Genomic DNA, 10563 nt, shown 5'->3' with positions numbered 1-10563 from the left:
CACCTCACACTCACCTTGTTGCATCAACTTCACACTATGAAATGTGTGTAGAAATGGCCTCCTTTTATAGGCCAAAAGGGCTGCCGTCTCTTATGAGAGACAGCCATGTGTAGCCGCCCTTGTGCGAATAAGTCCAAATCGGACCCTCCAATCCACACATGTGTGGCCGCCCTTGAGAAGACAAGTCCGCTTTTGAATTTGGCCACCGGCCATTGAATTTGGCTAACGGCCACTGGCCATTGACTTCCGACCACCGACCACCGGCCATTGACTTCCGACCACCGGCCATCGGCCATGGACTACCGGCCACCGGCCAAAATATTCCGGCGAAAAAAAAAAGTCTCGGGGGCCTCTGCCCCCGAGGTCTTTAAAGTTGCCCCTGATTCTTGTTCATGAAAATTTTGGTTTCCGGTGAGTGATTTTCCTTCACGCACGATGGCTTCTCCTCATAATGGGGGCCTTACAAATGTGCGCTTTTACCACAGAAAATTACAAGGGTAAATCAGGCTCCATACTTAACAATCTCCCACTTGGAGACTGATCTCCAAACCAAACCTGTGACTGCTTTCCATTCTGGCTTCTTATCCTTGAATGCCGATTGAAGATGAGCAAAAGCTCAACTTCTCCTTGTTGACCACCTTTGTAAACATGTCTGCAGGATTTTCACTTGTATGCACCTTTCCTAGCTTTAGTTGTCCCTCTTCCAAAAGAGTGCGTATGAAGTGATATCTCACCTCAATATGCTTTGTCCTTGAATGAAAGGCTGAGTTCTTCGCAAGATGGATAGCGCTTTGGCTATCACTATACAAGACATAATTGTCTTGTTTGAATCCAAGCTCTTCTAAGAATCTGTGAAGCCACAGAATTTCTTTGCTTGCCTCCGTCATTGCTACATACTCTGCTTCCGTGGTAGAAAGTGAAACCACTTTCTGCAACTTTGAAGCCCAGCTTACTGCTGTGCCTCCAACCGTGAACACATAGCCAGTAGTGCTCCTTCGAGTATCTTTGTCACCTGCCATATCTGCATCAGCATACCCTTCTAGAAAAATATCAGTTCCTCCAAAATACAAAGCATTTGTTGTTGTCCCTTTTAGATATCTAAGTATCCACTTCACAGCTTGCTAATGCTCTTTACCTGGGTTGTCCATGAACCTACTCACAACTCCCACTGCATGTGCAATGTCTGGCCTTGTCCAGACCATAGCATACATTAGAGAGCCTACCGCTGCAGCATATGGAACTTGAGACATATAGGCTATCTCCTCTTGTGTCTTTGGACACATATCCTTCGTTAGTTTAAAATGACCAGCCAAAGGTGTAGAAACTGGTTTTGCATTTTGCATTGCAAACCTTTCTAGTACCTTCTTGATGTAATCTTCTTGAGATAGCTTTATTGTCTTCTTCGTCCTGTCCCTTGATATTTTCATACCAAGTATCCTCTTTCCAGCACCTAAATCTTTCATTGAAAAAGATTTGGACAGCTCCTCTTTTAGGTCTTTGATGTCCTGCATGTTAGCACTTGCAATCAACATGTCATCAACATACAACATTAGGATGATGAATTTCCCATCTCCCAAATTCTCCGTGTAGACGCAATGATCCGAGTTGCATCTTGTGAATCCATGATCCAACATCCATCGATCAAACTTCAAGTACCATTGTCTTGATGCTTGCTTTAAACCATACAAGCTCTTCTTTAATCTGCAAACCATTTTCTCCTTACCTTTTACTTCATACCCCTTTGGTTGAAGCATGTAGATTTCCTCCTCTAAGTCACCGTGAGGGAATGCCGTATTTACATCCATTTGCTCGAGATTTAGATCACGAGCAGCCACAAGGCTTAAGACAAGCCTAATTGAGTTCATTTTTACAATAGGAGAAAATATTTCATTGAAGTCAATACCTTTCTTTTGAGAAAAACCTTTTACCACAAGCTTAGACTTGTACCTTTTCTTCCCACCTTCTTCTTCCTTCAGCTTGTACACCCATTTGTTTTAAAGTGCCCGCTTACCTTTAGGCAACTCAACCAGCTCCCATGTTTGTTTGCGATGTAGTGAGTCCATCTCCACTTGCATGCTCTTTGTCCATTCTTCTTTGGATTCATGTTGCATAGCTTCTTCGTATGATTATGGCTCTCTAGAATCTGAGATCAAGAGATGGTTGAAGGAAGGAACAAACCTTTCTGGAGGTCTACTTGCTCTTGTAGACCTTCGGGGAATAGGTTGAGGCTCCTCATTTGGTTAATGTTGTTGCACATTGTCACCGTTTGCAGTCCTTGAGTCTTCACCGTCCTCAAGCTCCATGTACTCATCACCTATTTCTTTTGTTTGTTTTCTTTCCAAGTAATCATTGTACATATTTTGTTCGTTAAACATTACATCCCTACTCCGTAAGATTTTACCATCTTCAGGATTCCATAGGCGATACCCAAAGTCACCTTCTCCATAGCCAATGAAGAAACACTTTTTGGACTTTGCATCTAGATTTGATCTTAGGCTTCTATCAATGTGCATGAAATCCTCACACCCAAACACTTTGAGAAATCCGATGTATTTTCCATATTTCAAAGGTGGAAAGCGTTTGTGGAGAATGAAACAAGTACCGAGGTTAAATGCCTCAGATCCGACAATGGAGGCGAATATTGCAGCCAAGCTTTTGAAAGCTTTTGTGATAGCAATGGCATTTGGAGGCAAAGGACAACCCCAAGGACACCTCAACAAAATGGGATTTCGGAAAGGATGAACAGGACAGTAATGGAACGAGCACGAAGCATGCGGCTACATGCAGGCCTACCGCTTGAGCTTTGGGCGGAAGCTGTAAGTACTTCTGTGTACTTAATCAATCGGTCACCCTCAACGGCATTGGATGGGGGAGTTCCAGAAGAGGCATGGACAGGTAAACCGGTGAATTATGCATTTCTCAAAGTGTTTGGGTGTGAGGCTTCCATGCACATAGATAGAAGCCTAAGATCAAAACTAGATGCAAAGTCCAAAAAGTGTTTCTTCATTGGCTATGGAGGAGGAGACTTTGGGTATATCCTATGGAATCCTGAAGATGGTAAAATCTTAAGGAGTAGGGATGTAATTTTTAACGAACAAAATATGTACAAAGATTACTTGGAAAGAAAACAAACAAAAGAAACAGGTGATGAGTACATGGAACTTGAGGACGCTAAAGACTCAAGGACTGCAAACGGTGACAATGTGCACCAACGTCAACAAAATGAGGAGCCTCAACCTATTCCCCGAAGATCTACAAGAGCAAGTAGACCTCAAGAAAGGTTTGTTCCTTCCTTCAACCATCTCTTGATCTCAGATTCTGGAGAGTCGGAATCATATGAAGAAGCTATGCAACATGAATCCAAAGAAGAATGGACGAAGAGCATGCAAGTGGAGATGGACTCACTACATCGCAACCAAACATGGGAGTTGGTTGAGTTGCCTAAAGGTAAGTAGGCACTTCAAAACAAATGGGTGTACAAGCTAAAGGAAGAAGAAGGTGGGAAGAAAAGGTACAAGTCTAGGCTTGTGGTAAAAGGTTTTTCTCAAAAAAAAGGTATTGACTTCAATGAAATATTTTCTCCTGTTGTAAAAATGAACTCAATTAGGCTTGTCTTAAGCCTTGTGGCTGCTCGTGATCTAAATCTCGAGCAAATGGATGTAAATACGGCATTCCCTCACGGTGACTTAGAGGAGGAAATCTACATGCTTCAACCAAAGGGGTATGAAGTAAAAGGTAAGGAGAAAATGGTTTGCAGATTAAAGAAGAGCTTGTATGGTTTAAAGCAAGCATCAATACAATGGTACTTGAAGTTTGATTGATGGATATTGGATCATGGATTCACAAGATTCAACTCGGATCACTGCGTCTACATGGAGAATTTGGGAGATGGGAAATTCATCATCCTAATGTTGTATGTTGATGACATGTTGATTGCAAGTGCTAACATGCAGGACATCAAAGACCTAAAAGAGGAGCTGTCCAAATCTTTTTCAATGAAAGATTTAGGTGCTGCAAAGAGGATACTTGGTATGAAAATATCAAGGGACAGGACGAAGAAGACAATAAAGCTATCTCAAGAAGATTACATCAAGAAGGTACTAGAAAGGTTTGCAATGCAAAATGCAAAACCAGTTTCTACACCTTTGGCTGGTCATTTTAAACTAACGAAGGATATGTGTCCAAAGACACAAGAGGAGATAGCCTATATCTCTAAAGTTCCATATGCTGCAGCGGCAGGCTCTCTAATGTATGCTATGGTCTGGACAAGGCCAGACATTGCACATGCAGTGGGAGTTGTGAGTAGGTTCATGGACAACCCAGGTAAAGAGCATTGGCAAGCTGTGAAGTGGATACTTAGATATCTAAAAGGGACAACAACAAATGCTTTGTATTTTGGAGGAACTGATATTTTTCTAGAAGGGTATGCTGATGCAGATATGACAGGTGACAAAGATACTCGAAGGAGCACTACTGGCTATGTGTTCACGGTTGGAGGCACAGCAGTAAGCTGGGCTTCAAAGTTGCAGAAAGTGGTTTCACTTTCTACCACGGAAGCAGAGTATGTAGCAATGACGGAGGCAAGCAAAGAAATTCTGTGGCTTCACAGATTCTTAGAGTAGCTTGGATTCAAACAAGACAATTGTGTCTTGTACAGTGATAGCCAAAGCGCTATCCATCTTGCGAACAACTCAGCCTTTCATTCAAGGACAAAGCACATTGAGGTGAGATATCACTTCATACGCACTCTTTTGGAAGAGGGACAACTAAAGCTAGGAAAGGTGCATACAAGTGAAAATCCTGCAGACATGTTTACAAAGGTGGTCAACAAGGAGAAGTTGAGCTTTTGCTCATCTTCAATCGGCATTCAAGGATAAGAAGCCAGAATGGAAAGCAGTCACAGGTTTGGTTTGGAGATCAGTCTCCAAGTGGGAGATTGTTAAGTATGGAGCCTGATTTACCCTTGTAATTTTCTGTGGTAAAAGCGCACATTTGTAAGGCCCCCATTATGAGGAGAAGCCATCGTGCGTGAAGGAAAATCACTCACCGAAAACCAAAATTTTCATGAACAAGAATCAGGGGCAACTTTAAAGGCCAGAATATTATGGCCGGACGGCGGGCGGAAGGTGGTCGGAAGTCAATGGCCGGTGGCCGGTGGCTGAATTCAAAAGCGGACTTGTCTTCTCAAGGGCGGCCACACATGGGCGGATTGGAGGGTTCGATTTGGACTTATTCGCACAAGGGCGGCTACACATGGCTGTCTCTCATAAGAGAGTGCATCCCTTTTGGCCTATAAAAGGAGTCCATTTCTACACACATTTCATAGTGTGAAGTTTATGCAACAAGGTGAGTGTGAGGTGGTGAGAGTGAAGCAAGGCGGGAGCTCCATTAAGGGTATAGTCCCTTTGTAAACTACTTCTTGTTTTGAAGTACTAAAGCCATTGAGTGGCTGCTTTCCCGTGGACATAGCCCACATTGGGTGAACCACGTATATCGTGTGTACTCTCTTTCTCTCTCTCTCTCTCTCTCTCTCTCTCTCTCTCTCTCTCTCTCTCTCTCTCTCTCTCTCTCTCTCTCTCTCTCTCTACTCTATAATCTCGTGCATATAAATCTGTCTCTCTCCATTAAGTAATCTACTCAATTATCTATTTAGCTACGCCTTATTTCCTAACACACCGGCCATTGACTTCCGACCATCGGCCATTGACTACCGGCCACCGGCCAAAATATTCCGGCGAAAAAGAATATTCCGGCGAAAAAAAAGTCTCGGGAGCCTCCGCGCCCGAGGCCTTTAAAGTTGCCCCTGATTCTTGTCCGTGAAAATTTTGGTTTCCGGTGAGTGATTTTCCTTCATGAACAATGGCTTCTCCTCATAATGGGGGCCTTACAAATGTGCGCTTTTACCACAGAAATACAAGGGTAAATCAGGCTCCATACTTAACAGAGGAGAGAGAGAGAGAGAGAGAGAGAGAAGTGTGTGTGCGTGTAGTAAATTAAAGAGAGAGATAGAGAGAGAAAAATGTGTGTAGGAAATTAAAACTAAAGAGACACACACAGAGAGAGAGAGAGAGAGAGAGAATTATGGTTTGCATAAAAAATTAAAATTAAAGAAAGAAATGAAATGAAATGTTATATTAACTCTTCAAAAGGCCAAAGTGACCTATGAGACCAGCAAGTTACAATGTGGTAGATCTGATACAAAGTCACAATAACAAGATGACAAAATGACAAAATAAAATATTATGGAATCCTAAACTGTTGGGTGTGGACTAAGCAGCTAAAATAGCTAGCTGGGATAGGTAGATCATAGGAGATCCAGCATCTGTCGCTCACTGGCGGACCTCATCAATCTCCTCCATGGTCAGTAGTCCGACTGGGCATTGTGCATGAGCCAAAGTGACCTGGATCGTCTGATGCAGCCTCTATCGATGTTGTGTAGTCTAGCCTCCGCAGTCGTGGGCGCCTGGATCTCCCTAGCTCAGTCGCTCATTCGATTAGTACGTAGAGAGACAGGGAAGTAGACAGAGAGAGAGAGAGAGAGAGAGAGAGAGAGAGAGAGAGAGAGAGAGAGAGAGAGAGAGAGAGAGATAGTTCTATTATCGTCGTGGGAGGTCAAATATGACCTATGGGACCAAATGAACATGTCACGTGGTGTGAGTGGAGTTCATAAGTGACTCTCGATGCTCAAAAATGGCTGAAATGAGCGTCGCAATAGAGAGTCCACATCGTGGTTGGGAGAGGAAGGTATGTAGGGAGAGATCATGGCTGAATATATGGGGAAAAGAGGACCTAATGTGGTCAAAAGCTGAGCACTCAAGTAGTGTGTGGTACTCACTCTCTCGCACTTGAGAGAGAGAGAGAGAGAGAGAGAGAGAGAGAGAGAGAGAGAGAGAGAGAGAGAGAGAGAGAGAGAGAGAGAGAGAGAGAGATAGAGATACAGGAAAATAGAGAGAGAGAGAAATTAAGAGATAGGAAATAGAGAGATAGATAGATAGATAGATTTTATTATCGTCCTCGGAGGTCAAATATGACCTATGGGACCAAAGTTACATGTGATGTAGTATGTGTATGGCTGATGAGTGACTCTCGATGCTCCAAAATTGTAGTGATGAGAGTCGCAATGGAGAGCCCACACTTTGGCTGGGAGAGGAAAGTGTGTAGGTCTAAGTTATGGCTGAAAATGTGAGAGAAGCAAGTTCGGATGTGATCAAAAGCTGAGCACTCTAGTAGTGTGTGGTACTCAAACTCTCGAACTTGCAGTGAGCATAATGTGCACAATCGATTTGACTCTTCTCCATTGCCCCAACGCCCTATCTCGCATCGAAGGAAATGGGAGATAAGCTGAATTGCTGCGATAGTGCGTATCGCGGACAAGGGAATAGGCTCAAGCATGTAAGTGTGAGTACGGTTTCCTCTCTCAGCGAAGAACATGGTTTTGTAGTTGGGGGCAATATAGGTGGTGTAATGTATGAAGCGTGACCCACCGGATTTCTCCCAAGCCGTAATACATTGGCGTTGTAGAAAAGCTTCATTCACTTGAGAGTCAATTGAAGCATCATGTAGCAAGTGTAATGCATCCCATCTCCCAAACCACTTCTTTATGTCTTGCATCCATCCCGTGCTCAAGATCTTGCTTTTATGCGTCTTTTGAACTTTTTTGCTTGCTTCCCATGCAATTGTAGGAAGTCGATGTGAGGGGTTTTGACGCATCTTTATCATGTACTCCACAACCCTTTCCATGCCCATAACCTCAATTGGAAGAGATCCCGACTCAAGAAGTAGGAGCATATATGGTGTTTGTGTCTTAACTTGGAGAAAGTTTGTAAGAAAAAGCTTTTGGACATTCTCAAACTCTTTCCAAGTAGACTTTGAGATGCTCCCTCCCCACACTTCAACTCCATAAAGAAGAACCGGTGTCACCAATGCATCAAAAAGATACTTCTTGAGAACCCAACACTTGATGTTTCCCGCATTACACATGTTCTCAAATGCATAATATGCTCTCTTTCCCGCTTCCAAACGACGCATAGCACATTCATGCCACTTGTGATTGGATGGAACCTCAAGGCCAAGGTACTTAAAGCTCTCAACAACTTCAAGTGTCTCGTTGTTGTACACAATGCATGGCTTCTCCTTATGGTTGGTTTTCACAAGCATAACCTTTGTTTTGGATTCATTTACAATCAGCCCACTATGCAAGCAAAAGTTCTCAAGGACAACCATAAGCTTTTGTGCATCTTCTAAAGTGTGTGCTAGAAGCATTACATCATCCGCATACAACAAAAGCATGATTACCGCATTGCAAATAGTGACCTCTTCAATGCCTTCTTCTTGCATAAAGTCAAGTACCATTTGTTCCAATTGATCGATGCATAGACCAAACAGAGTTGGTGACAATGGACATCCTTGTTTAACCCCAATAGTGCTTACAAAAATTTCTGAAATTTCTCTTCCCATGCGCAATTGACAAATCACCTTCTCATAGATTCGAGAAACCGCAAGCATAAACTCACTTGGCACTTGGAGTTCTTCCATCCTTCTCCACAAATTGTTACGTGGAATCATATCAAAGGCTTTCTTAAAGTCCACAAAACAACAATACAATCGCTTGCCTTTCAACCGACTTTCCTCCATGAGAACACGAAGAGTGACAAGATGATCAATGGTTCTATGGCATCGACGAAAACCCGCTTGTCCCTTTGCACGCTTGTCATTCTCTTCAGCCCAATCACTCAATTTCATTTCCATTATGCACCCAAACAACTTTGCCATAAGAGACCCAATCATTATAGTCCGGTAGTTGCTTACATTCTTTACATCCCCTCCTTTATGCAAAGGCTTAACCCAATTAGTACTCCAATCATAAGGCATACCATGTTGAAGTGCAAGGTTGAACATATCACACATCCACTCATGGGTAAAATCTCCCGTCCATTTGATCATCTCCGGCTTGATACCTTGAAGATCTCCCGCTTTGCGAGTGGCCAACTTTTCAAGCCCACCGCATATATCCTCAATAGTAAAAAAAGACGGCAAACATGGGAGTGAACCATAAAATGACATTTTTTCAGTATTTTCTTGCTCATTTAATTGCCTACAATGTGTATACATATCCACTAGACTCAAGTTACCAAAATTCTCAATCCGCTTGCCTCTCAAGTTTCTCCAAAATCTTCCACATGCATGTGCCTTTTCTTGGACTTGAAATTCTTGTTGCTTTACTTCCCATCTTCTTCTCTTCTTTTGAATCAATGCCTTGTATGTATGCAAATGACTTTGATAGTTGTCTTTGTCCATAGTTGCATCAAGCTTTATCAAGGACTTTCGAGCATCTTGACATTCTTTATCAAATCACCTTTTGCGTGATCTATCTTTGTTGATACCATGGAGATGCTTTATGGCAAAGCATTCTTCCGCACAAGAACAAATAGCTTTTTTGAAAGCTTCCCATTTAGTTTCCAATGGTGCATCACATTGAAGCTTTGTCATCCATAATTTTTGCTCAACCATTTCAATGTACATTGGTGCCCGTTTGAAATCCATACATAGTGATAACTTCTCTTTCCTTTGGCTGAGATTATCATGCTTAGTTGCTTCTCCACATGAAAGGTCAATACATAAGGTGCGATGGTCGGATTCCGGGGTCCATTGACCAAACATAAAACTCTTTATGCGATACATGATGGCTTCAAAGAGTAGCATATAGTCAATCACACTATCCCCATTATGTCTTCTACATGTAAATCCATTGGTTCCACTCCACAAAGATACACCATTGGCAATGAGCATACCAGTGCTATTACACATGTGTAAAAGTAACTTTCCATAGTGATCCGGCTCTTTCTCATCCATTGAAGTACGATCATACGAGTGAACTTCCTCCAACTCCCTTGAAATGTATGGCATATCAAATTGTTGAGTATCATGTTGCAATGTTTTTGTGCAAGCATTCATATCCCCAAATACAATAACATCACCTTCACCTTTGAAATAAGCAATGTCCTCTTCCAAATCAGAAAATGGTTGATCTCTATCCATGCAAGCATAAAAGGGAGAATCATGATGAGGAATGTAGCAACCGGCTACAAAAATGGGTGCTCTTTTTGGTGTCATAATTTTCAGCCATACATAACGTTTGTACTTGTCATCTTTCACAATTGATACAAAATTTAAATCTTCCAATCCTTTCTTAACCATACATGCTAACCCTCCTTGTCCTCTTCGTTGCTTGAGATTCTTTGACCACATCAATGAATGTACATTGTAATCCTCCAAGCCGTCAATCCTTTGTGTATCATGCTCCCAAGTTTCAACAAGAAGTACAACATCGGCTTTGCTTGTTAGTTCATCAATGCCAACCCCCGCACTCCATGGGTATCCATTACAATTCCAAAAGCATATTTTCAATTGTAACTCGGTCTCATAGGTCACGCATCCATATTTGCTTGAGAGACTTGCCTCCTCCTTGGGCACATTTTCTTCATGAGAGATCTCCTTGTTTTTATTATTCTTTTTCTCATATGCCTTGCGACGCATATTTTGTTGCTTAATAGTGCGATCTTC

The sequence above is a fragment of the Adiantum capillus-veneris genome, chromosome 10 (genome assembly GCF_014529385.1).
Source record: "Adiantum capillus-veneris isolate H3 chromosome 10, ASM1452938v2, whole genome shotgun sequence".
NCBI classification, from domain to species: Eukaryota; Viridiplantae; Streptophyta; class Polypodiopsida; order Polypodiales; family Pteridaceae; genus Adiantum; species Adiantum capillus-veneris.
The sequence above is the reverse complement of the archived record's forward strand: the minus strand, read 5'-3'. Positions refer to the sequence as shown.